At 40.9% G+C, this 25,945-nt stretch overlaps 1 protein-coding gene and 2 long non-coding RNA genes across 4 annotated transcripts in view; 1 reads left to right on the forward strand and 2 right to left on the reverse strand.

The window, feature by feature from the left end:
* Positions 1 to 25,945, reverse strand: part of LOC125739153 (uncharacterized) — a 131,557-nt gene that overhangs the window by 31,438 nt on the left and 74,174 nt on the right. The window lies entirely within an intron of this gene.
* The window catches only part of LOC125739140 (scavenger receptor cysteine-rich type 1 protein M130-like), a 144,721-nt gene that overhangs the window by 28,324 nt on the left and 90,452 nt on the right, over positions 1 to 25,945 (forward strand). The gene's annotated exons all lie outside the window — the stretch shown is intronic.
* LOC125739154 (uncharacterized) lies at positions 20,792 to 24,664 on the reverse strand. Its single transcript, XR_007397074.1, has 3 exons — positions 24,442 to 24,664; positions 24,283 to 24,330; positions 20,792 to 20,824 (listed from the first exon to the last, which is right to left on the reverse strand). It is a non-coding gene; the product is annotated as an uncharacterized LOC125739154 (long non-coding RNA).

A 25,945-nucleotide genomic window follows, 5' to 3' on the forward strand; every position in this document is an offset into this window, starting at 1 on the left:
AAAAAGTGCCTATTGATACCCTTACTGGTAAAATTTTCCCCAGAGTCCATTTCTATACCTTAAAAGGTACATTTGTGCCTTGTGCGCTTTATCACAACAGGAAACTTTTTCATGAACTCGAACTTCTATGGTAGTGCTACCACAGGAACCGACTGTAACTGAATATAAAGCTGACTTTTCTGCAGAGTCATAATTAAGGTTTAAATCTAAAACCACTTTCAGGTATATCCCCCTGGTATTCTTACTTGATGATTTATGTCGGGGTATGCTGATCTATAGGCTACCGAATTACTCCAGAAATCGGGTTTGAGTTTAAACCTTAACTGTGACACCGCAGTATAGTTAGCTTTATATTCAGTTTTCCAGCTGTAATACCTTTAGGTATATCAAGTATATATAAGTTTAATAATAAGTATATTGTTTATACTTATCAGTCCATTAATTCCATCTTTTGTGCTTTGGACAATACATAGAAAAGTTTTGCAGGATCTCGCAAAAGTTCATGTTGTTTTTTTCCAACCATCAATTTTTTTTCCCCTCCATGTCCCTTTCGGGGCTCCGTACATTTGAATGCTTAAAACTGGCACAACTGAAAAATATACTAAATCCCCCACCTATAGTTTTGTATAAAATAAATTGAAAAAAACATTTTCTTTGTAATTTTAGTTCATTGTACTGTATATTGTTTTGTAAACATACGATACAGTTTCAGTTATATATAACGTTTATTTGTGAATCCTTATTTTTACTTTTATCTCAGTTCACTTAATGAAAAAGTTTTTTCACTTCTAATTTTCATTATTTCGTAAATTTTCCTTAACGATAATAGCCCTGGAACCAAGGCCTACTTGAGAACCTTTCTTTTAATCACTGTGTCTAAATTTCACTGCCCTAATTCCACTCTACTCCCCGTTATGTGAACAGTGACAACCAGTCAGTCACAACAGGTAATTGTTGTTGCATTAGGTTCCTTAAAGGCAGAATAAGCAAGATTTGTCAGTTGCTGTTGGTGAACGTACCACTCACAGCTGGCCACTCCTCGCCAGCTCAACGGGCAAGAACGATGTTTTTCTGATTTACACTAAAATCTGTTTTGCACAAAGGTTCATTATACTTGTATTTTATTGTACTAATAAAAAGTGTTCTAATATTAAGTGCTGTATGAATTGCATTCAAGACAAGGTCACTTTATTTACATAACACTTTTCCTACAGAAGGTAAATTCAAAGTAGTAAATTCACTGATAAAACAGTGGGATACAGCGTAACCTTGTCTAATGTTTAGAATGCAGATTATTGACATTAGGTCAGGCAAAACATGTGACTTAGTGCGGCTAAACCTAGTCCACACATGCAAAATGAAATTATATTGATGGATGCCTAAATCGGAATCTGATCCAAATTATACACTGTCATTATGCTAGTGACTGTTTTGTAGGAAACTTAGTAACCCCCTGTCCCCTTAAAAAAAAAGAGAAATGAATGGCTCTTAGAAAGGAACATCTGGTTCCCTTCAAAGAGCTATTATTCCCATCACTGTTGCAGTATGACAAACTAAGGGAACGGCAGATGTACAGCAGTAAAAGGAGAACAGAATACTGCCAGAGAGAGGAGAGGAAGGAAAGACCCCTTATTGTATTAAATGCTTATTTATCCTTAAATTTGCAGCTCATCGAGAGGTCAGACTGGTGCAAGGTGCACACCAGTGTGCTGGGAGAGTAGAGCTGAAGCATGGAGATACCTGGGACACAGTGTGTGATGCTGACTTTGACCTACAGGATGCAGGGGTTTTGTGTCGGCAGCTGGGCTGTGGGATCCCTGTGGAGGTGCTGGGGGGGGCTGTGTTTGGGAAGGGGGGTGACCAGGTGTGGAGAGAGGAGATCCAGTGTAGAGGGAATGAATCTCATATTTCCTTCTGCCCAAAATCACCCTCAAAGACAGAGAACTGCTCCCATGATAATGATGTGGGACTGGTGTGTTCAGGTAAGAACAACATGGCTACATGTCAGAAAAGATATTAATGGCTTGTAAATTAGTAAATATAAATTACACATTAACACAGTAAGTAGACCAAGTTCATCCATGATGTTTAAATACTTTGATTGAATATATCCACTTGACTGAAGGAACTTAAGATAAACAGGCTCTAACCCCCTGCGTTGTTTACAGGGTACACAGACTCCAGACTGGTGGACGGCCCTGACTCCTGCTCCGGGAGGGTGGAGCTGCAGTACCTCAGTGAGTGGGGGACAGTGTGTGATGCATCCTGGGATATGAGAGCAGCCAGTGTCCTCTGTAGGCAGCTGCAGTGTGGGAGCGCTGTGGCAGTGCCAGGACAGGCCTGGTTTGGAGAGGGGAGGGGCCGCATCTGGGCTGATGTGTTTGAGTGCCAGGGGAATGAGACACACCTCTCCCAGTGTGCTGTGTCCTCATGGAGTCGAGCTGCATGCTCTCATGGACGGGATGCAGGACTCATCTGTGATGGTGAGGACTGTACTACAGCACTTGTTCAAACAATGGAATAGTAATTTGGGCTTTTTCATGAATTATGATCCAATATACATTATGATTATAGATCATTAATTAAACTGATAATACAACACAGGACAGTCTAGTTTCATAGAAAATCCATCAATCTTCTATACCGCTTATACCATTGAGAACTGTGGGCCTGTTGTTGCATTTCAATGGCAACATTTGAAAAGTATGGGTGACTTAATTTACTCAGTAGAATGTAATATTCATATCAGCAACCAAAAATCCAGCAGTTAATACAATAATTAATTAAATGCAGATCTACAAGCTGTGTTTCTAATATGCACATCTGACAAACACTGACAGTGACTGATGTATCCACAGGGTCTAAATCTCTCTCAGTTCTCAATGGGACAGTACGACTGTCTGGAGAGAGTGGCTGTGAGGGTCAGGTGGAGGTTTACTACCAGCTGACCTGGAGCAGAGTTCTCATGGACTCCTGGAGCTTCAGGGAGGCCTCTGTGGTCTGCAGGCAGCTGGGCTGTGGCTCTGCAGTGAGGCTGAACAGCTCCTCCCTGTCTGGGACAGGGGACAGTGATGCGTGTCTGACAGGGTATCAGTGCTCTGGGAGTGAATCTCACCTGTTGAACTGCAGTGATCCACAGAGACTGAATTGCAGCTCTGGTCCACAGGTGTCCATAGAGTGTACTAGTGAGTACATAATAGTTACGTTCATACATTACTAACAATCTTACACATGAACAGCACCAACATCAGATAGTTAGAAGTAAGGGGCACACGCTGATTATAGGTTAAGGGCCTTGCTTAAGGACCCAACGAAGTAGGGTCACTGCTGACATTCACAGGATTTGAACCAGTGACCTTCTGATTGCTGGCAGAGATCCCTAGCCTCAGAGGCACCACTGCCTAGATAGATAGATAGATAGATAGATAGATAGATAGATAGATAGATAGATAGATAGATAGATAGATAGAATGAATGAATGAATGAATGAATGAATGAATGAATGGTGCATTTACAAAATGAAAGACAAAAACAAATGACCTCTCTCTGTCCCTCCTCCTCCCAGAGCACAGGTCCATCAGGCTGGTGGGTGATGCCGGGGGCTGTGCAGGGAGGCTGGAGGTGCTCCACCAGGGCTCCTGGGGGACAGTGTGTGGAGACTCCTGGGACCTGAAGGATGCTGAGGTGGTGTGCAGACAGCTCCAGTGTGGGACGGCTCTCAGTGACCCAGTGCCCACCTTCTTTGGACCAGGAACTGGTTCCATCTGGCTGAATGAGGTGGACTGTGAGGGAAATGAGACGTCTCTGTGGGACTGTCCTTCAGCACCGAGGGGACAGAATGACTGTGTCCATAAACAGGACATAGGAGTTGTGTGTTCAGGTATGACTTTCAGGACACCTCATTTTAAGGAAACTGAAATAAACCTGTGATGAACCCTAAATGTCCTGGCTGTATTGTTAAAGAGTAAAACCAACTTTTATTAATTTAGGTGAATTAATAGGTAATTGTTTGGTAACTAAATTGCCCATAGGTGTGCATGTGTGAGTGACTGGTGTGTGAGTGTGCGCTGCGATGGGCTGGCCCCCCATCCTGGGTTGTTCCCTGCCTGGTGCCTGTAGCTTCCAGTATAGGCTGGACCCCCCGTGACCCTAAACAGAAAAAGCAGTTATAGAAAATGGAAGAATGGATGGATAAGCACAACCAAAATTTATGCAAGCAATTTAACATTTAACAGCTCCACGTTATATCATGTTTAATCAAATTTCACTGTTACTTTCAGAATAGAAATAATTGTTCTCTTATTTTAAGTTATTCCTTTACACACCTTGTAGAATATAAAGAGATCAGACTGGCTGATGGCTGCTCTGGGCAGTTGGAGGTTTTCTACAATGACACCTGGGGAAATGTGTGCTTCAATCAAATGGACACGTACACAGTCAGTATGATATGTCAACATCTCAACTGTGGAAAGAGTGGGACTGTTTCTAACTCATGGTCTCGGCTGAAAGGAGCTCCGAACTGGCTTGAAAACCTGAAATGTCGCCCACATGACTCCACACTGTGGCAGTGCCCGTCTTCTAACTGGGGAGACAATAAATGTGAGGAAGGTGAAGTAGCTCAGATCACCTGTGACGGTAACTTACTTTATTCATTGTCATTATTGTTTCACTTTCATTTATATGATTACCATAATATCATCAATAAAATATTTTCTGTTATGTAGTTTAATTTTAATGTCCTTGCATGCTTGCATAATAAGATCATTTCCTTAATTATGTGCTCATTTTGAAACAGGATGTTCTGCTGCTGCCAAGGACAGACCATGTTCACGTAAGTTCTGTTATTACCTGCCCAGTGTTCCGTGTTTGTCAGTCAGTAACATCAGTGAGAAATCAGTCGCAGCTCTTCACTGAACTCTGTCATCCTCACATGTGTCCTCTGCCTTAGGCAGTTCTGATAAATCACAGTCTTTACTTGCCCCCTAGGCCACCCCCCCATGAGACTGCAGGGCAGCAGTAGCGAGTGCTCAGGGAGGGTGGAGCTGTGGCATAACAGCTCTTGGGGGACGGTCTGTGACGACTCCTGGGACCTGAGAGACGCCCAGGTGGTCTGCAGACAGCTGGGCTGTGGGACAGCACTGGAGGCTCATGGGAACTCTGCCTTTGGACGAGGAACTGGCACCATTTGGCTGAATGAGGTGAACTGCAGGGGTGATGAGATCCACCTGTGGGACTGTCCTCAGTCTCTTCAGGAGCAGAGGAGCTGCAGCCACAAGGAGGATGCTGGTGTTACCTGTGCAGGTGGGACTGGGGCTGCAGACAGACTGTAACCTCAACATTATGGCTATTTGGCCTTTAGAATAAGCAGAATTGTAGTAAAAACATAAAACTCTATGAATTAATAACCTTTAATGCTTTAATTTCACAGGTTCATTGCTGCTTAAGGCCACTACAGGTGAAATTAATATATTTAATATATAGTGTTGAAGAGCATATCAAACGTAAGATTAATTTTATTTATATAAAATCTGTATCAAATTACTTATTTAGGGATTCCAGCAGCATCTACAACAACAAAAGAAGGTACAGTTTTTATACTCTGTCATATGACATCATAATTAACTTTGAATGCTTTAAGTTCTTATGAGAATGTATTTTCATTTTCGAAAATCAGGCACAGATAAAATGTGTTTGTATGTTTATGTAGTACAATCATTCTGCACTGTCAGACACATGATATACTGAAGTCTCTCTGTCAGTTCCTCCTTCAGCTGTACTGTCCCAGCAAGTCCCATCTAGTCCTATTGCCATCTTCCTGGTACTGGGAGCTTTTCTCCTTCTGCTGCTGGTGATAATAGCTGTCCAGTTGTACCAGAACAGAATGCTGAAGAGAGGTACAGAAAGATACATAAGTAGGGTGACTCACATTAAGAATGATCTGTCTCAATGATACCTATTAAGTCTGTGTTATCTCCTATACATATATATATATATATATAAACAAATGCAAACAAATAAGGAGACACTTCTATGCTCATCTTGGAGATTCACCTACTATATGATGATCTCACAGAGCATCCTCACTATGCAGCATTTTCACTCTGTTTCTGAGCTGAAATTTAAGCCAAGGCCTTCACTGCTATTCCCATGATTATTAATTAGACTTAATAATACACAGAATATATGGGAAATTGGAACTCTAAATTAAAGTGAGATGTGGCCTGGATATCAGCTGTGTCTCTGTATGTCCACCTCCACAGCTCTGTACCAGGATCTCAGCCCTCTGTACGAGGGTCTCACCACTGTGCATGAGACTGTTTATGAGGAGATAGAGTACAATCTGACCAGTTGGACACCCTACAGAGCCCCTCGAAAGAGTGAGTTAACCCTGTTGACCTCTATAGCATTAGTAGAATAAACTTTTACAGTCAAATGGTAACATATTACAGTGGGATGACGATTGGAAGAAGACTCGGCACTGCCTTGTCATCCTCCCTGCTCTCTAGTTAATTAATCTTATGATTGGGACAGTGTGACTTGGCACTTAACCATCTCTGGCACTTAACCATCTCTCCTATTTGACTCTCCCTGCCGGCCCCTGGAGGAGGGGCTCCCCCTTTGAGTCTGGTCCCTCCCAAGGTTTCTTCCTTCTTAGGAGTTTTTCCTTGCCACTGTTGCCTTTGGCTTGCTCATTGGGGGCTTTGGGTGCGGATGCTGTAAAGCGCTTTGAGACGATGTGATGTTGTGATAATGCGCTATACAAAAATAAATTTGTTTGTTTGTTGTTTGTTTGGATGTTGTAGGACAGTGAATTTCCAGTAATTTCAGTGTGTATCTGTTCCATTCCACTCATCAGAATATGAATCTGCTTGTGTCCTGTTGATTTTTCATCTCTAACTATGTGATTAGAGCTCAGGAACCACATGAGGGCCTCATAGCTTCATTGCTGCAAAGCCTTGAGGGTGAGAGAGAAACCAGCCAATAGGGAGAGAGAGGATGTGGACAATATGAGTGTCAGTCAGCTTGCCTGGGCATGAGCATTAGCTGCTCTAACCCCACACATCCTGTCTTCTCAGTCTAAGGGGCATCAGCAGAGGAAACTTCATGAGTCTCCCTGAGCACAGGACTGACTGTCTCTCTCCTTCACAGGAAGTGTCCTCACTGAGGAGCTGCCCTCTGGGTATGAAGATGTGGAGGACAGTGAAGGAGACCCTCTCTCAGGTAGGGGCCTGAGGTCTGTGAATTTGGTAGAATTAATATTTTAATGGGAACCCTCTTTAACACTATCAAAATAGTCTTTAACAATTACGTTTCAGAGAAATGTCACTATTTATTATCTTTTTCATTGTAAGTATATTTGCTGGTTTTCAAGGGTTTTTAATTAATTTGGTTTGGCCTTTGTCTTTGAAATTTCAATTATACAAGCAAAGGACTTTGAGTTCGGGAGGCTCTACAGCAGGGTTCCCTAATTCTGGTCCTGGAGGACCAGAATCCACCACAGCTTGCAGATTTCTTTGCTCAAACACACCTTAATTAGCAAATGACCATGCTTTGTAGGTGGGTTGAGCAGGGAAATCTACAAACTATTAGACTACAAACTATTAAACTGGCTCACCAGGACCGGAACTGGGGAATCCTGCTCTGCAGTGATGCATGTCTGATACACAGAAGCAGCTTTTCTGTGTCTGATACAGGGGATCTGGTGATAAACAACATTTCAGAAGATTATGATGATGCGGGTTCTGTTGGGCAGGACTTGGGAAATTTGTTTGGTAAATAACATTCGTCATGTTTCTCGTATGAGTCCATAATCAATTTCACAATTGAATTATTTAATTTTCAACAGTCATTATTTATGAAGCACATTCTGTTGTAAGATTTTAAGAAAAATACTTTATTAAGACTACATACTACTGGTATTTTATTGTGCAGTATATAAAATATACTGTTTCGAATGAGATAAGCAGTCAGGAACGCTAACAGTCAACTGTCTCCTGTGTACTGAGGTCTCTCTTTTTCCAGGTTCAGGGTTGATGGTGACAGGAGACACACCAGAGGACTATGGTAATGCTGAGTTTATAGAGCAGAGCCCACATGTTTTACCAGGTCAGTTCCCCTTTACACAAATCTAATGGAGCAAAGTGTCTCATCATACTGCTCCTCTCAGATGGTTTGATCATGTTTGTGCTTCTCTACATATTCACAATAATCTCATGTTGTTCATGAATAACAACACTTATTTGAGTGTGTTTTACATGGACTGACATTAATTTGAATCACTTCATGTATGTCTGCCACAACTAACTAATACATATTATTTCTTGTTTCACATACAACAGCTCTCACTTCTACTAATTCCCAATTACAGTTGCTAAATATTTTGTGTCCCTTACTATGGGCACTTTCACACTCCAGGAACTTTTTTCAGGATGCAGGACTTTTTTTCTGGAACCAGGGGTCTCATTTGTAGTGCTGAAAAATCACAGTCTTTACTTGCCCCCTGGCTTGCACAGGCAAAAAATCAGCTGTGCATAAAAACAGCTGTATAAAGTGAATGTTGATAAATCTTACCCATTGTAAATGTAACTTCACATGCACGGCAAGACTGAATTTTAAAAAATGCCCACAATGGATATATATATGGATATATAACTTCGGCCAAAACATGTTGAACAGCACAGTAGGAGAACGTGTCGTAAATGGAAACCATGAGGAGACATATACATTTATATCCTTAGTCTTATTTATAATATATTTTATACTTGGATTGTTATTTTGTAACTGTATTTTGCCATTAAGAAATAAAATTAAAAAAATGTGCAGAGGGGGAAAAAAGAAATGACTCAATGAGGTGGGGAGTTTTGTTAGATGTAAAAAAGTTACTATATCATTTGACAGCTTTACCAATGGCCAGTCAAAGATAGAGAAGGACCTCTAGCATGGGGGCAGATGACACATGAAGTTAATGCATCGACTTGTGTTTGCATGTGGGACTGGGACGTAAACCAATTTGATCGTGTTTCGAAAGTTGTAGGGGAGAGGTAAGACAATAAATACAGTACAGTAATATACACACAGCACTTTACAGCAAATAATGTAAATATAAATCACATCACTTTATATTAAAATAAGATTTCACTTAAACTATACAAAAAAAGACAAATTGTATCAAAAGATACATGTGGTAGCAAACAGTGGGAAATGAGAAAAAAGACTGCTTAAAGCTGCAGCAAAATATTATATTGTATAGTATATTGAGTTCCTTTGGATGTAACAAGGGGACCACCTCTGGGACCCGGGTTCAAGTCTCCGCCTGGGTCACATGTGTGCGGAGTTTGCATGTTCTCCCCATGTCGTTGTGGGGTTTCCTCCAGGTACTCCGGTTTCCCCCCACAGCCCAAAAACATGCTGAGGCTAATTGGAGTTGCTAAATTGCCCGTAGGAGTGCATGTGTGAGTGACTGGTGTGTGAGTGTGCCCTGCGATGGGCTGGCCCCCCATCCTGGGTTGTTCCCTGCCTCGTGCCCATTGCTTCCGGGATAGGCTCTGGACCCCTCGCGACCGAGTAGGATAAGCGGTTTGGAAAATGGATGGATGGATGGATGGATGGATGGATGGAACAAAATAGCACAATACTGGTACTGAATCTGTATCATAACTCGTTATTGTTGCTGTCCATTGCATACATTACTGTACGCATACTGTACATACTGTATTACAAGTTGGGTATGGACAGTGAATCATTAGATGATTGGCAGCGCTGCCCATTCTCAGGCACCTTTTATACTAAGTAACACACCCGCTAAAGGCCTATTGTATGTGCTTTCAGGTGCCTCTCGATCAGTGTTTATTATTTATTTATGTATTAAATCAGTGTACATTTTTTACAATGAACTTTGGACGGAAATGTGATCAGATGTGACTCGACCTGACATATCTCAGCGTAAGACCATATTTAATCACAGGGATATATTTCTTTGGCCAAAGACGTTATTTGGCTTCGGAATGGTTCCTTTTCATGAGGATGACTTGACTTGCCATACTTTGTGTACATACTGTAATTAGGTCATTCTATTTGTCATCTATGAAGGTTGATAATTTAGTGGGAGTCTGTGTATATCCTAAGTGCCATTCAGTTTGCCTCAGTTATGCTTCTCTGCTGCTCGTGGTTTGTGTGTACGCCTGGTTGGGAGTGTACGGAAATATTCGCACATTTCTATGCACAGGAAGAAATTGATAAATGCCATTCTATGCTTATAAATGTGCATATGCACAGTTGAGACACAAAACTGTATGTTCAATTCATAAATGAGATCCCAGGTTCCGATGTGAAAGTGCCTTATGTCCATGTAGGTGTGAGAGGCTCGACCACACTGCCCCCTGGGGAGGGCCCCCATGGACCAGACCAGACTGACTATGATGATGTGGGGGAGATTATGTAGGATCTTTGGGACTGAAAGAAGAAGCCTCTTCGTGTTTGAAGAAGCTTCTCTCCAAAAGTTCATGAAGTTGTTTTTCACATGAGCTTCATGTTATACAGCAGCACCTGCCACATCACCATTCCTATTCACATAATATAAATTTTTAAGGTTTTAGGGTTAAGGTTTTTTTATATTATTACTTAAGGTAAATGTCATTTCATAAGATATTCTCATACATAAATAAAAATATGACTTAGCTGTTCTCCAAGTGTAAAATATATTTTCCAAATTTTGATCACTGCAGAATTTTATTTATGATTGCAGTATGTTTCTTTCCTTTACTTGATTATATTTCGAAATTAAACTTGTGAATTGCACATGTTGAGAAATGTTTGCCTCTATAAATACTGTGGGAATTTAAAAACAAAATGTTACAAATTTGCTCTGTATGTTTATTTTTCTTACTATTTAAAATTCACAAATTCACAGGTGACACACTGGTGATTGGATTGATCTCCAATAACTCCAAGAAACCTACATGGATGAGTTGCACAGTCTGACACAATGGTGTCCAGCTAACTTCCTCTCACCTCACCTGCTAGACTAAGGAAATGGATGAAGGTGGATTTTAGGCACAAGCATTTGGGTGGATGCAGCCCTCTCACCCAATTGAGAGAGTAAACACCATTAAATGTCTGGGAAAGAACAAGGACAGAACAAACACACACCTTTGACAAACTAAGTCAATTCTTAATGTTAATTACTTGGTTGAAAGAAAAACATATTTTACACCACATTCAGGAAAAGTTGAATTTTATGTCCCAAAACGTGGGTCCAAAAAGTGGCAGATCATTGGAATTACAGTAACACTTCCTTGTGTCCTTATGCTGTATATGACCCTGTACTTCACAGGCAGGTAACAGGAGGCTGGATGGGTGGATGTATCTGATATATACATGATAGAGACCATGACAGTAAGTATTATCAAGAATGTCATAAGGGGAGTAAGAGGGTGCAACTTTCAGGGGTCCAGACAAGAGTATTCAGCAAATTTTAATATCAGAGTTGGATTAACACCGATTATCAGGATCAATATCGGCAATACCCACCTTGATATAGAATGGAATTAGATCAAAAGGAAAATCGCTGATATCGGTTATCCATACTTTAGACACCTCGTGCTGCTCACACTTACATGCAATGGCAAGAAATAGTTTTTTCTTTTGTGTAAGTTAATATACAGCATATAAAAATCTGCAGCAAGATTTTAATTTAGACTTCTTAACTGATGTTTTAACAACTAGCTTTGCAGAAAATACTGTATGTTTCCTTTACTTACCACTGTATATGTCTGATTTGTCTTTCTGGCACATAAATAGCAGATAAAAATAGACGCATGTGAATGCAAACTTTTGTGGCTTCCTTCCGTAGCAGCTATGTAGCTGTGATCCGCTCAGAAACCACACATGCAGTCAGGCTCTCAGGACGAGGGGAGACGCACTCAGTACGAAATGAAGGAAGGTGATGCAACTGATAACCAGACCACAGAATGGCTAAACTCCATCACAACATCCGCCTGTGCCACAATCTGCCTGCTACCTTTACTGTTCCACTGCTGCTATGTGGAATAAAATCAAAGGGATTTATTAGCGAGTGACACCCACATGCTGACAAGTTAGCGAACAGCCTGCTCACTATTTTAAATTTATCATAACTGAAATCTGCAGGTGGATGGCAGCGAGCTTCTTTTAAACCAGCATTTTCCACTCATATTGTCAGAAAGAATAAATAAACCTAGATTATGTGTTTTAATTTCTTAATGGATAAAAGGGTGAATAAAAGAAAAATTGTATATATCACTGCGTGTATAGCACTGCGTGTATAGCACTGTATGTATTGCACAGGCATTTCAGAGACTCATCTTCTTAGTTGAGAATGTATCTTAACAATTAGGAACATTCAGGTGGTTGTTTAGTTAATTTTGCCGAGATCCATGATGACGGTATTATTATTATACAAACACTGAAGGCTTTTCCTGGCTATTTAAATAACACATTAAAATCCGTCCATCCATTTTCCACAGATTAACCATGTCTGGGGTGCAAGGAAACATTAAAATAAATAGATTTTTTCAATTTCACGTTTAATCTGCTACACGTAATTTCTTATAGTGGTCTGTACACCTGAAATAGAATAAAATATCTACTTCAACTAGATAAATATGCCTCTTCTTCTTTACAGTAGAAATGTTCTATTACCACTTATTGCTGCCATCTACTGGAAATAATTGGGACAACCTAAGTAAAATGTGTCACTGATTCATCTGCTGAGTAGGTGTTTTGGAATGTGGCTGAAAATCAGATGCAGTCTGACTGGGATGAGCAGCTAGAATATTAATGGATTTATGAAGCCTGTCTGTCTATCCATCCATCCGTCCATCCATCCGTCCATCCATCCATCCATCCATCCATCCATTTCTATACCCACTTGTGTGCCCTGGAATGGATTGGCACCCCATTGTAGCTTATTCCCTGCCTTGCACTTAAAGCATCTGTGATATGCTCCGGAAACCCTTGAATCTGTGTATGATTTTACGAAGTCATGATATGCTGAACCCATAAATTATAAACATTCCCAGTGACCTTAAACATGTGGTCTTCTGCATGAAGCAATGTTTCTACATAATGGTTTTTTAAACAAGTGATGTATTAAAAGATATGTGCGTGGTGTAAATCAAGGAAAAGAGTTTATCCCTTGACCACAAAGATGACCTTCCCTCTTTCTTCCACTTGCTCATAGGTTATGTGAGGCCATAACTGCAACATAAATTCCAATTCTACAGCATCCTCTGTTGGCCACATTTATTAACTGCAGACAAGTCTGCTCAGACAGGGACTAAACTGTCCAAAATTTGTGGTCTTCTTCCAGTAAATGAGAAAACGTGTATTATGAATAAACTATAAACTCTTGATGTAAATTCACTCGCTAAAAGTTTGTCCCACCCAGTAACAGAACATCCATGGGACCTTGTTTTATGGGCTAAATCTGATTGCCCTGTCTTTATAGAGACCAAAAAGAGCTGCTGAATACTGGGCTGCCTTTAGTTCCTTTTATGTGGTCCTAATGTAGTCCAAGATGGACGTCTAATACAGCTATGAAAATAAGATCACATTGTTGTAAGTGGGAGTAACTCGATGAAAATGTGTGCTTTGCTGCATGCTTGGACTGACCATACGTCCAGATGCCAGACGGAGAGTCCATTTTTCCCGCCCTCATCCACCACATCTATCCATCCACCATTTTGTCCACTTTTGACAAAAGCTACCAGCAAGTAACGATAATGTGATAACGATAGCAATGTTAATATTATATGTCCTGTAAGCTCTGTTGCATCAACATTAATGTCTTTCCGGTGACCTGAAAAAGGTGGCTTTTCACCTTTCACTTTTCAACCAAATCTCAACATGGCTGAGATGACTGGCAAAGCCATGCTTTCGGTGTATTTTCAACTAGTTTTTGCGGGTGGGGTGCTATTAAATTGGTTTAAATCAGGAGTTTCCAACTCCGGTCCTGGAGAGCCACTATCCAGTAGGTTTTCTATCCTACCCGGCCTCTGATGAGCCACACCTGTTCCTGGAATTTGCCTGAGAGCTGGTGTGACTCATCAGAAGCCAGGTATGATAGAAAATCTACTGGATAGTAGCTCTCCAGGACCGGAGTTGGAGACCCCTGGTTTAAATTAAAATTGCTCACAGTTTTGATAGCCAGGTAATGACCTGGCTGCCTGCCAAGGATGTACCTCTGCAGTATGACCTGTGTTTCAGCCAACCCCCCTTCCCCCTCCCATGGCAATATTTTTGGAAACTGAAACAGTGGGGCAGGGAAAAACAAATGCACCGAAAAACTCAGGTAGCCTGTTTGAATCCTTTCTGGTGAATGTGGCCTATTAACCCTTGGAACCCGACAAATGTAAAATGCGTTGGTATTCGTGCCCATTAATTTCAGGCTCGTAAGTTTGGATAGGGACATTATAACATACAGTCATGACTCGCATATTCTTGAAATACAGAGAACTTACTTGATTCATGCATCCAAATTGCAGTATTAGGAGCTAAAGTATTTCAGAGTAATCCTGTACACAATGAGGCATAGATTTAAAAAATTTTCCACCAAAACACACCCCTAATAAACTGCAAAACATTGATATTATTTAGATTGTTTTCCATCTAATATAAATAATATCAAAGCACATTTGCTTTTGCAATGACCCGTGCACTACCCTTCTGGGGAAAAAAATACTGTAATGGTGCGTCGCTGAGCCATGCTTGCAATGATTAGCCAGCAGAGGCGGTTCGGGGTTGAATCACCAGACGTAAGTACAAGGGGGCATGATCAGAAACAATAACTTTCATAACTGCAACACCTAAGTTTTGGGAGTAACAAGTTGTCTAAAAAAAATTATGTATTCGGGAGTAAGTATGGTGGACTTGGGAAAAAAAAATAATAGCCCCTACCAGTATATAAAAAATGCCAAGGGTCCGTAAGGCTAAAATCTGCAAGAAAAGATTTAATATATGTGGCTGATTTGTTTGGACTAGCAGGTTTAGATGAAAATCGTCCCAATTGTGCATCCAGAAAGCAGTTAAAGTCTGAACCGAGAATTAAGGAATGAATGAGAGTTTAAATCAGGAAGCTGAGAGAAGAAGTTACGAACAAATTGTATGTCATCAAAATTAGGTGCGTAAACATTAGCCAAGGTTACAAGCCTATTTGTAAGAGAGGATCACTTTTCCCCAATGATGCAGGTTTGTGACTCGACTAAACTGGGCACCAGGTATAAGAAACAGCTCACAACAGAAGTCTAGCAATAAGCCTTTATTACCAGGATTCCACAATTCAGTGTCCCTGACCCAATAAGTAAATGGAGCATCCAGGCAACACCGCAACCCCCCACACAATGATCTCAGCACAGCAATCTCTAAAACACTTGGGAAAACATTTCACACTCAGCTAAAACACCCGGCTAGAGTTCACACGTGGACAATAAAAAGGCCTGGGCAGCTCACATCAACACAAGGGCCATGAACACCAAAATCACGTGTGGTTCCTCCTAAATAACACATAAATACACAAGAAAAAAAATCAATTCATATCAAACAATATTATTTAAATTAACCAGTCGGGGGAAGACAGCACAATCCCCCGAAAACAAAACCCACAACACAAACCATAATCCAACTCCTAGAAGGAACCACAAACCTTTCCTGTGGCACCTGGAATCCACGCCACTGCCACCAATCGCGGACCAGCGTCGTTAGCTTCCCAACTCGGCGCACCCCACCAATACTCGCCGTATGTCCCACAATGCAATAATTTTTCCCCAACGCATGCGTTTTCGCATCTGGCAGCTGCAGCATGGACTCCAAGCACCACCGAGCATAGGGGGGGCCCCCCTCCTTACTCCTTCGCTGACAATTTATGTTGTTCATACTTCCACCTCACAGGTGTTTCCTATTAACCCTTATCACCATCAAAATCCCCGCCTACATATTACAGAGTCTGTCGGATATAATTATAAATCGTCCATTTTTATCTGTTACGACGTTTGAAACCACAAAAGGAAGATTTCTATCAATAAGGAACGCAATTCCCCTGGCCTTCGCTTTAAAGTTAAAGTGGAAAGACTGCCCTGCCCAACATTTTCCTAAACGCCAATGATCTAGGTCATGCAGGTGAGTTTCCTGTAAAAAAACCACCCCAGACTTGAGCTGCTTCAAGCGTGAAAAGACATTTTTACGTTTGACGGGGTGGTTAAGCCCTTTTACATTCCAACTCACTAAATTAGGATTACCATCCATCCACTGTTATCAGTTAGACATAATACTACAATGAGGAGCCCTAAGGAGAATAAAGGGGAAGGGGAGGGGGAGGGAAAAAAAAAAAAAAAAAGGAAATCGGCTTTATCAAACAATTCCCACCTAAATTACAAAAAAAATAGGTTTCATAGAATGGCAACCACTTCAGCTCCATTACTATTAACTGACATCTCAGCAATATACTCCCAAGCTAAACTGGCTTTTATCCCGCAACAAAGAAACAATTATTCACTCTGCATAAATTAAGGGGCCAAAAAGTAACCAAAACTACAGCAAAAATGTTTTACCCCATATTGTACTGCAGACACAGACTGAAGAAGAAAAAAAATAAATGAAGAAAATGAAGAAAAAAAAAAAAAAAAAAGAGAGGACAGCAGCACTTGTCCTCTAATACAGTGTTTCCCAACCTTTTTTGAATTGTGTACCCCCTGAGAGATTTTCTCATACCACAAGTACCCCCTTTGTCAAATGTGTTGATGATTCAATAAAAGTAGAACGTACAACTGATTATCAAATTTAAAACATTTTATTAAATCTCCATAACTTGAACATTTAATTCATTAAGCAACACATCCCAGATAGATTTTCTTTCTATACCAGGGCACAGCTAATGGAATGGCTGATAATATTTACCCATCATCAGGGAAATTAAATATAAAAATTTTTTCCACGTACCCCCTGTAATGTGCTCGCGTACCACTAGGGGTACGCGTACCCCCGGTTGGGAATCACTGCTCTAATAGCATGTAGAAATGGTCGGGTATGGTGTCCGACTAAATCAGCCCCTAATAGTCCGTTAGGATTCCAGAAGGTTTCAGAAGGTTTGGTCGTTGTCATGACCCAATCGTCTGCTTCTTCCGTGTGCCACGCCCTCTCGTTAACCTCGTGTGGAATCCTCATGTCATCAGCTGTTTCAAGTAGTTTTTTATTAGTTTTATGTATTTAAGTCCGCGTCTAAGTTTGTTTCCCTAGTTCTGTCATTGTATTGTTGTGACGGTTTGTCTTTAATGTGTTTTCGATCACCTATTAAATCCCTCATTCCCTGATCTTGCCTCTCTTTTGCCTGCTTCCCCGGTCCATGCCCTGCGTGTCATAACAGCCGTTCTTTAGGGTCGACAATGCCTCTCTGGTGTGGTACTGACCACCTGTTTCTTTATGGAATATTATTTAGCACTATACAACGTAGAATATAATTATTATGATATTATTAAAAGCATGCCAAATACCCATGATGTAATCATTACAATGTAATCATTATAATGTAATCAGCACAATGTAATCAATTGAATATGTATTTGCACCTCGTGTTAGCCTAAGAGTTTCTGTTAGCTACTTTATGTTAGCCCTGAATGTATGAATATCCATCTTTATTAGTGTTATACCTTATCACTATGTTGAAGGACAAATATAATATCAATCTTCTAATTTGATAATGTGCAACAGGCTGAAACTGCCAAGGTTTGCTACCCATCCCTAACCTTAACCAGAAGTCCACGGCTGAGCATTTTTAAAAAACCAAGTGGAGGTGGTTGCACCACAATTATGTTCGGACCAAACTGTAAAAGAAATGATGGACAAACTTATCATCTAGGGGTGTGAATTAAGGGAAAAAACAATGATTGTGAGTGGTTGAAGGAATGATGATGCTCAAGTGATGAGATATCCAGCCTTGGTTGTAATTTCATTGTTGCAATGAAGACTGAATTTGGATCTACACAAGCGGCTTCTGACTTCTGATTTTGTGGGGAAGGAAAAACCACAACAGCTTGTGCTGACTGCTCTGACTCGCTTGTCTGATTTGAGTCAAACTCCTTACTCACTGCATCAGGCCTTAAGTCAATGCAGTTGGATAAGTTCTTGGCTCTCACATCATGTCTCACCATTTGTTTCATCTTCACCTTTATTTTTGACAGTGTTATCTTCTGCACAGCTTTTTTGGAAATCCTCCTTTGCGTCGTGGGACTTCTTCATCAGGGACTTGATGATGTTCACTGAGCTCTCTGCAATCTTGGGTAATTTGGGCTCGAGGACGTCGGGTGTAAAAACCCCCACTCCTCTGCGAAGGCAGAAAAACTCTCTGCTCAAACTACATACCATTGTCTGAACAGAGCTCATTAGGAACACCATGTCTTGCAAAGACTGTTTTAAGAAAAGCTATGACAGATTTGCTTCATATAGTCTGCAGTGTAGCCACTTCTACATAGTGAGAAAAGTAATCTGTAACTGCAGTGTGACTTTTTCCATTACAGTGAAACAAATCTACTCCCATTTTCTGGTATGGGCGATCTGGCACAGAATGAGGTATGAGAGGCTCAGCCTGTAGTTTTGATTTGTAAGTGAGCCTTACATGGCATGAAGCTATGATCCGGCTGATGTCTTGATTCCGCCTCGGCCAGTAGAGTATCTGGCGTGCTCTGGTCAGTTTCTGGTCAGGCCATCCTGACAATATGAACCTTTTGAGTTCTTTCAGTGTTTCATCCTGGCCTGTTGCCTCTTATCTGTATAGTCTTGTCTGTAGACACAGGAAGTCATGTGGTTATATCAACATAGGCTTGTAATCCTGCCTCTTTCTCTTCATCTACATGGTCTTTCTTGTTAACTGCTCTGGATAGTGTGTCTGCAGTAAACATACATTTTCCTGGTGTGTATACCATTGTCACGTCATACTTCTGCAGTCTGATCAACATGCGCTGAATTCTCATTGAAAAATCATTCAATGACGTTTTCATTATAGCCACTGTTTCAACCTCAAAAACCTGTCCATAGATGAACTGATGGAACTGTTCACAGGCGTATGTTCTGACCAATAGCTCTTTTTCAGTTTTTGTGTAATTGTACTCAGCGCTAGTCAGGGATCAAGATGTATAGGCTACAGGCTACCAACTGTCTTCATACTTTTGCAACAACACTTCCTCAATGTGATGTTGACATGCATCTGCCGAAATCCTTGTGCTTTTTCCAGGATCATAAAATTTGAGTGCTGGTTCTTTAGTAAGTCTTTCAGGTTCCTAAATGTGCTTCCTGTTCATGAGACCACACCGACTCATTCTTCTGTTCTAAAAGGCTTCTAAGTGTAGTAATTTTCTCTGACATCTATGGAATGAACTTAGTGTGCCGTTTTTATGGGAGGAAGCAGCGAGGGATATGGAAATGGACAACCCGACTACGCCACTCTGGGAATTTCACCCAGAGAATTGAAATACAGGAGTTGGCAACCCACTCCAATATAAAAGGACACAGATTCGTAATCACCACCCGGGAGACGTGAAGACCATGAACACTCCCTTTATCAGGCTGCTGTTTAGTTCACACTCCAAAAGAAAAAGAAACTAAACAAACTACTTAAAAATCACAACAAAAATAGTACAAATCAAATCATATTAAAACACTCCAATCGCACGAAAAAAAAGAAACCCAAACCCGGCAGCTGTTATCGGGAGGGGAATGGGAAGCGAACCGTCAGAAAATACTCCAAGGGGTCACCGCAGCACATGGCGCAAGTACATCCACCCAAGGGGTGGGCTAAAAAGGCAAAGCGACCAAGCAGCGCGGCATCGCCCCGACCTACTGCCCCAAAACAGATCCTCACCGCCCAGCACCAAACCTCCCCGACGGCGCCCCACAGTTTACTGCCAACAAACTAATCACATTAATACTTAAAACCAATTAAAACACGAAACAAAATATAAAACATCCGGGCAAAACAGCAGCATTTGTAGTGGCTTAGTATCCCGCCGGTTGTCTGGCTCACGTCAGTCCGGGAACACTCCAAATCGCGATCCACTACAAATACAAACACATTATTAGGCATGCCCCTACTACCCAAACATTGTTAGTAAAAGGAGACAAGACCTTAGGTAGGTACTTGGAAATTTTTCACCAAGGTGTCTTGATTAACTTCACACCTATTTTAATGGAAAGAGATTTAAAAACCATAAAAAATGATACCTCATTTGTCAATATATCTTTAATAGAACTAGAGATATTGAAGATTTAATATGCCTGAAATTGGAGTTTTGTTCTAATGTAATTACAATTAGAACTGTAGAAAAAACTGTGACTACTTAGAGCAACTTCGCTCTGCATAGGCGGAGGGCAGCCTGCGCCTCATTCAATAAATGTAAGAAATTGTAAATAGGGTATGGTGCACTTAAACAACCATAACTTTGCCAATATCTAACCAATCTTAGTGATTTTTGTTGTTTAATGTTGAAATGAAAATTTACTTGGGGGTATCTACATTAACAGACATGATGTCCAACCAATCAGGAGCCAGATCGGTGGTCACGTGACATTGATCCATCCTCCGTACAGCACATAAAATCCCTTCAATCTTCAATCATCCTGAAGTGGGCACACGATTGTATAGTGTGGGCATGCATCAATCGTCATCATAGTTGGCAATTTTCACATTTAGGGTGCAATAAATATGCCTGTGCACAAATAAATCGATGCCCCACGATTCTTTCGATTTTTATTTAGTGCGTGAAAGTTACCTTGTTTTCAAATTGTTGTTGCTCCGCGAATACTGGACCAATTTTGAGCCGGTAAAAAATAGGAAAATCAAGGATAAATAAATTATTCAAAACGGCGGATATCTCATAAGTTGAATGCAGAGCTAGCCGCGAAAACCACATTTTCACACCCATCCCGTAGCCACCGCTGAAAAAATGATGACGTCATCACACGGAATAGTAGAGTGAACGACCAAAGCAGGACTTCCAAGTCCCTAATACCTGGCAGATTACACGCAGTATTAAAAGGGAAACCTTAAAAGTGGGAGTAACCGCAAGCGGCTAGATATACCGAGCCCTCGCAACTGTAAATAAATATACCGAAGAGCACATTATAACCACCCATACAGCAAGCAAACGACACCGTCCACTGGTACCCTACCTGCAGCGTTAGATATACCCACAACTTTGAGAGGGGAGATACTGGCACAGGGAGAGTCACGTCACCGGTTACAGAACAGTCACGCACACAACCACAACCGGGTCCTATATACGCACGCTGGCCGCAACAATTAATCAGGTTAAAGAAATTACCATGCCCCAACAAGATCGCACCCTCCAGCAACACCCCATTACATACCTTTCAAAAGTAACGTTCTTACTCGGTACAGTAAGTAATCCTCAAAACGCATTATTAATACATCCAGTGTCATTTCGCGCTCATTGAGCTGAAAACTGCTGAAAATGTCCAAAGCATCTTCACTAGTTACTGTACATGCAGAAAAATGTACGTTTTCTGTTTGTCATTATCTTCTCCTGCTCCACTAGCAGCCAGGTATACATTAAATCACTGCTTAAAACGTCTCCAGTCTTCAGTGGGGTTATATTTAAAATGCTTCTAAAGATCCCAAACACCATCAAACCCTATTTAAATTTGTTCACAGATAGCGCTTCCTGGGAGCGGGGTACAATCTCTTGAGTTTAGAGGCTGACCCACTATGTTATCTCTGTCCCTTTCAAATCCCTGGCACCTTTCTTCATATGTTCTGGGACTGTCCTCCTGCTGCTGCCCTCTGGGATGTTGTGGCCAAATCTCTATCATTGGTTCTTTCCTCTCCCATTCCCTTGTCCTCTGCAGTCCATCTTTTGGACACTCTCTAACTTCCTCACTCCCAACAGAGTCTCCTGATATCTGCTTCCTCAGTAGCCTCCCGCTGAAAATCTCCTGACCACACAATTCCTTCTGTTTGGAAGTCCAGCTTCTTCAGTTTGACTGTAGTAGAGTTGTCTGCAGCTCGAATCAATAACTTTTCCTATTTAGCCATTCAGTGATAGCTATTTATTGAATTTTTACTATTACTATGAGATTATATATATATATATGTACCTGCACACACACACACACGCACGTTGGTGTACCTATCTATATGGGGACCGTCCATTCATTTCTATGGGAAAAACCCTAATCCCAATCACAACACCCTTACCCTCTACTCATCCCTAAATCCCTAACCTTAACCATAAGTAACCAACCCAAATACTTTTTTGATTGCATTCACAGATTTTTATAAAACTGAGGTTATCCAAATGGGGACCTCAAAAGATGTCCCAAAAAGTAGGGAAATTTCATGTTTTACTACAATTTGGGGACAATTTGCTCCTCAGATGTGATCTATGCAAACCGACACACACACACACACACACACCAATTTCCAAAAGTATTGGGACACCTGCCTTTACACACACATGAACTTTAATGACATCCCATTCTTAATACATAGTACTTAATATGGATTTGGCCCACCCTTTGCAGCTATAACAGCTTCAGCTCTTCTGGGAAGGCTGTCCACAAGGTTTAGGAGTGTGTTTATAGGAATTTCTGACCATTCTTCTAGGAGAGCATTTGTGAGGTCAAGCACTGATGTTGCGCTTTAATCCATACCAGAAGTGTTTTATCGGGTTGAGGTCAGGGTCCCGTGCAGGCCAATCAAGTTCCTCCCCACCAGACTACCTCATTCTTGTCCTTATGGACCTTGCTTTGTGTACTGGTGCACAGTCATGTTGGAATAGGATGGGACCATCTTGAAACTGTTCCCACAAAGTTGAGAGCATGAAATTGTTCAAAATCGCTTTGAATGCTGCAGCATTTACAGTTTCTTTCATTGGAACTAAGGGGCCAAGATCAACCACTGAAAAAAAAACCCCACACCATAATCCTCCATCCACCAAACTTTATACTTGACACAATCCAGACTCACCCATTGGATTGCCAGACAGAGAAGTGTGATTCGTCACTCCAGAGAATAGCTGCATTTGACGCTTTGCATTGCACTTGGATGTAGTGTATGATTGTGACACAACTGAAAGTGACTGTCCTGTGCTTCTAGGCAGAAGTGAAATGAGAAGTTACATGAGACTGGTGAATGGTGGCAGCCGCTGTGCTGGGAGAGTGGAAGTTCTTCATCAAGGAGAGTGGGGCACAGTGTGTGATGATTTCTGGGGTATGGAGGATGCTGCAGTGGTGTGTAGGCAGATGTTCTGTGGAGATGCTGTAGCAGCACGAGGGAGTGCTTACTTTGGAAGAGGAACAGGGAGGATCTGGATGGATGACGTGGCCTGTAATGAGCCAGAGTCGACACTGGAGGATTGTGGACATAATGGATGGGGAGTTCATAACTGTGGTCATGATGAGGATGCTGGAGTCGTCTGCTCAGGTAGGACACATACTGTTCACTAGACCTGCTGTGTAACTTTACTGTTTAACTCTCTGGGGTAGAGTGCATCATCGGCAATGCAGTGTATTTTTCTCATCTATTTCAGTTTATGTCTGGCTGAAATCTGTATGTAGAATCATGAAAAAAACGCTGATTAATTCCGTAATCTGTCTTCTTTTCAAAACGTGCATTGTCGGAAGTATTAAAGTTTTTTAAATCAGGTTAAATCGGCAAAAAATTAAACCTTGTCATCTTATTTTGTTTTACCTGCATCGGGGGCGTGCAATACTGCTCTCACCTGAAGATCGCTATTCGCATTCTAAATAGCCGCAACAGCGTGTATTCAAAACGCATTCGCATGGTAATTTGGTGAAAAACGCAGCGGTAAAACGCGATCCACATACATCCCTATCAGGGATTTTCCACAAAAGGGATTTTAAAATTTTATTTACATAAAAGAAAACTAATACAAAATCTCCATGGCTAGTGCTCTCTCTGTTATACTCAAAATTCTAGAGTTCAGAAAATGAAAATTTTTCTGTACACAAGGTATAAGGCTAAAAGAAACATTTTTACATTCAAATAAAATCAAATGTTTGACTGTACAGACTACAGGTCAAATAACACACACCTGGTCCAGTATTCACAATATCCGGAAAAGGTAACCAAACCCATAAACCCAACGAAAACGGTAGTGGTGAAACTAAAAGAATAGTAACCCAAAAAAACACATTACAACACTACTGTACACGTATGCAAACATCCATACAATTTGTATACATTCTGAATTACACATGTAAAATGTTTCCTCCACTTACCCACAAATCACATCCGTTACGGCTCTGGCACGAGTCCTTTGCACGTGGCTAAAAAAACCATCATGACATGCACTTATTTATGAAACATGATTTCCCTGTTACATTTTACAGGCAATAACATTTCATGCATTTCACAACATAAATACATACCGCATTTACCTTGATAAATAGGTATTCCTAACGCACAAGTTTCCATGTGTTATAACACATGTCGCTTCAGTATTCCTAACTGGCCAACATTTCAGTCAGAGCAGCTCGTACAATTTAATCTTCCTGGAAGAGACTTTAGATTACTATTTCCCTGCTTTTATTAAAAATTACATAAATTCACCTGAAGATTAAATCCAATTCCTATAGACACCTGCCTCAGGTCTCCCACAGTCCCACCATTCGACCCAATATGCCCAGAATGCAGTACGGTTTACAACTACGTATCACCCAAAAGTATTGTGGTAGTTCGTGGGCTCTTAAAGGAGACATCACCCGCTAATGCTCCCGCTTAACCATGCAGTATTACAACTATGACCCGTTTACATAATTTATTTGCCATGAATTAAGTTTATGATATTTAAAGAAATGTGTGATCATGCCCCAGTCAGTGAAAGTGTGTTCTCTATCCCTAGACCCCAGAGGGTTAAAAACTTGCATTTTCTCTTATTAAAGAAAAATATAGTAACAAATTTAATGGAAGGTTTATTGTATTGTGTGTTCGAGGCAGTGAATTGCTTGTAAATTATCCAGAAAAATTCCTGTGTGTTGTGAGAAGATCGACTGACCATTCCATGTAAAAATGATTATCAAGGCATTTTTAGAATGTCCAATTTTTTAGGATTTATTGGGGCCTGTGATAGAAATGCCTCACACACTACTGCACAAAACTCCAAGTACTTGTTGTTCTGTGTGATTGTAGAATTAACACTGGTGATGACCTCATCTAGAGGAAACAGAACACTGACAGAAGGGGATACTGTGAATCTAATATGTGGCACAGAGAGCTGTTCTCTCAACCAATCAGATATTGTCTGGTCAAAGGACAACCAGCCAATCCCAGCAACACAGACCACACTTCACTTCAATCCTGCTTGCAAATATCACTCTGGAAAATACTCCTGTGCTTTAAAAGACAATAATGAGACTGTGTCTAAAAAAGTTAATTTAGTTATTGAAGGTCAGTAGATCCATCCTTATGATTTCTGTTGTTTTGCTTAATTCAGCATTTTACCAAATCTAAGGCTGATAAAACATTTCTTCATATTTGTTTCTGGGTCCTAGAGGCATTCACAGTACATTATACAGAGAAAACCCTGTGTGCCTTGAGAGGATCAACTGTGATCTTCCAATGTAAATATGATTATCCAACGTCATACAAAGTGGAATCCATGATGTGGAGTGATAATACTGAGGACTGTACTGGAAAACCATTTGTCTGTCACAGTGATAATGTAAACATTAGTGCTGAGTACAGAGACAGAGCAGAGTTCTTGGGGAACAAAGTGAAGAACTGTACATTAAAGATAAAAAATGTTACAAAGACTGATGCTGGAGTGTATAGATTCAGATTTACAACTAATGGGTGTGAACAGTGTGGTCAACCTGGAGTGAGTCTTCAAGTAGATGGTAAGTCTTGACCTTGCTCTACATTCAGCTGGTGGTTGTGTAACAG

This window comes from Brienomyrus brachyistius, chromosome 3, assembly GCF_023856365.1.
Source record: "Brienomyrus brachyistius isolate T26 chromosome 3, BBRACH_0.4, whole genome shotgun sequence".
Taxonomy (NCBI): Eukaryota; Metazoa; Chordata; class Actinopteri; order Osteoglossiformes; family Mormyridae; genus Brienomyrus; species Brienomyrus brachyistius.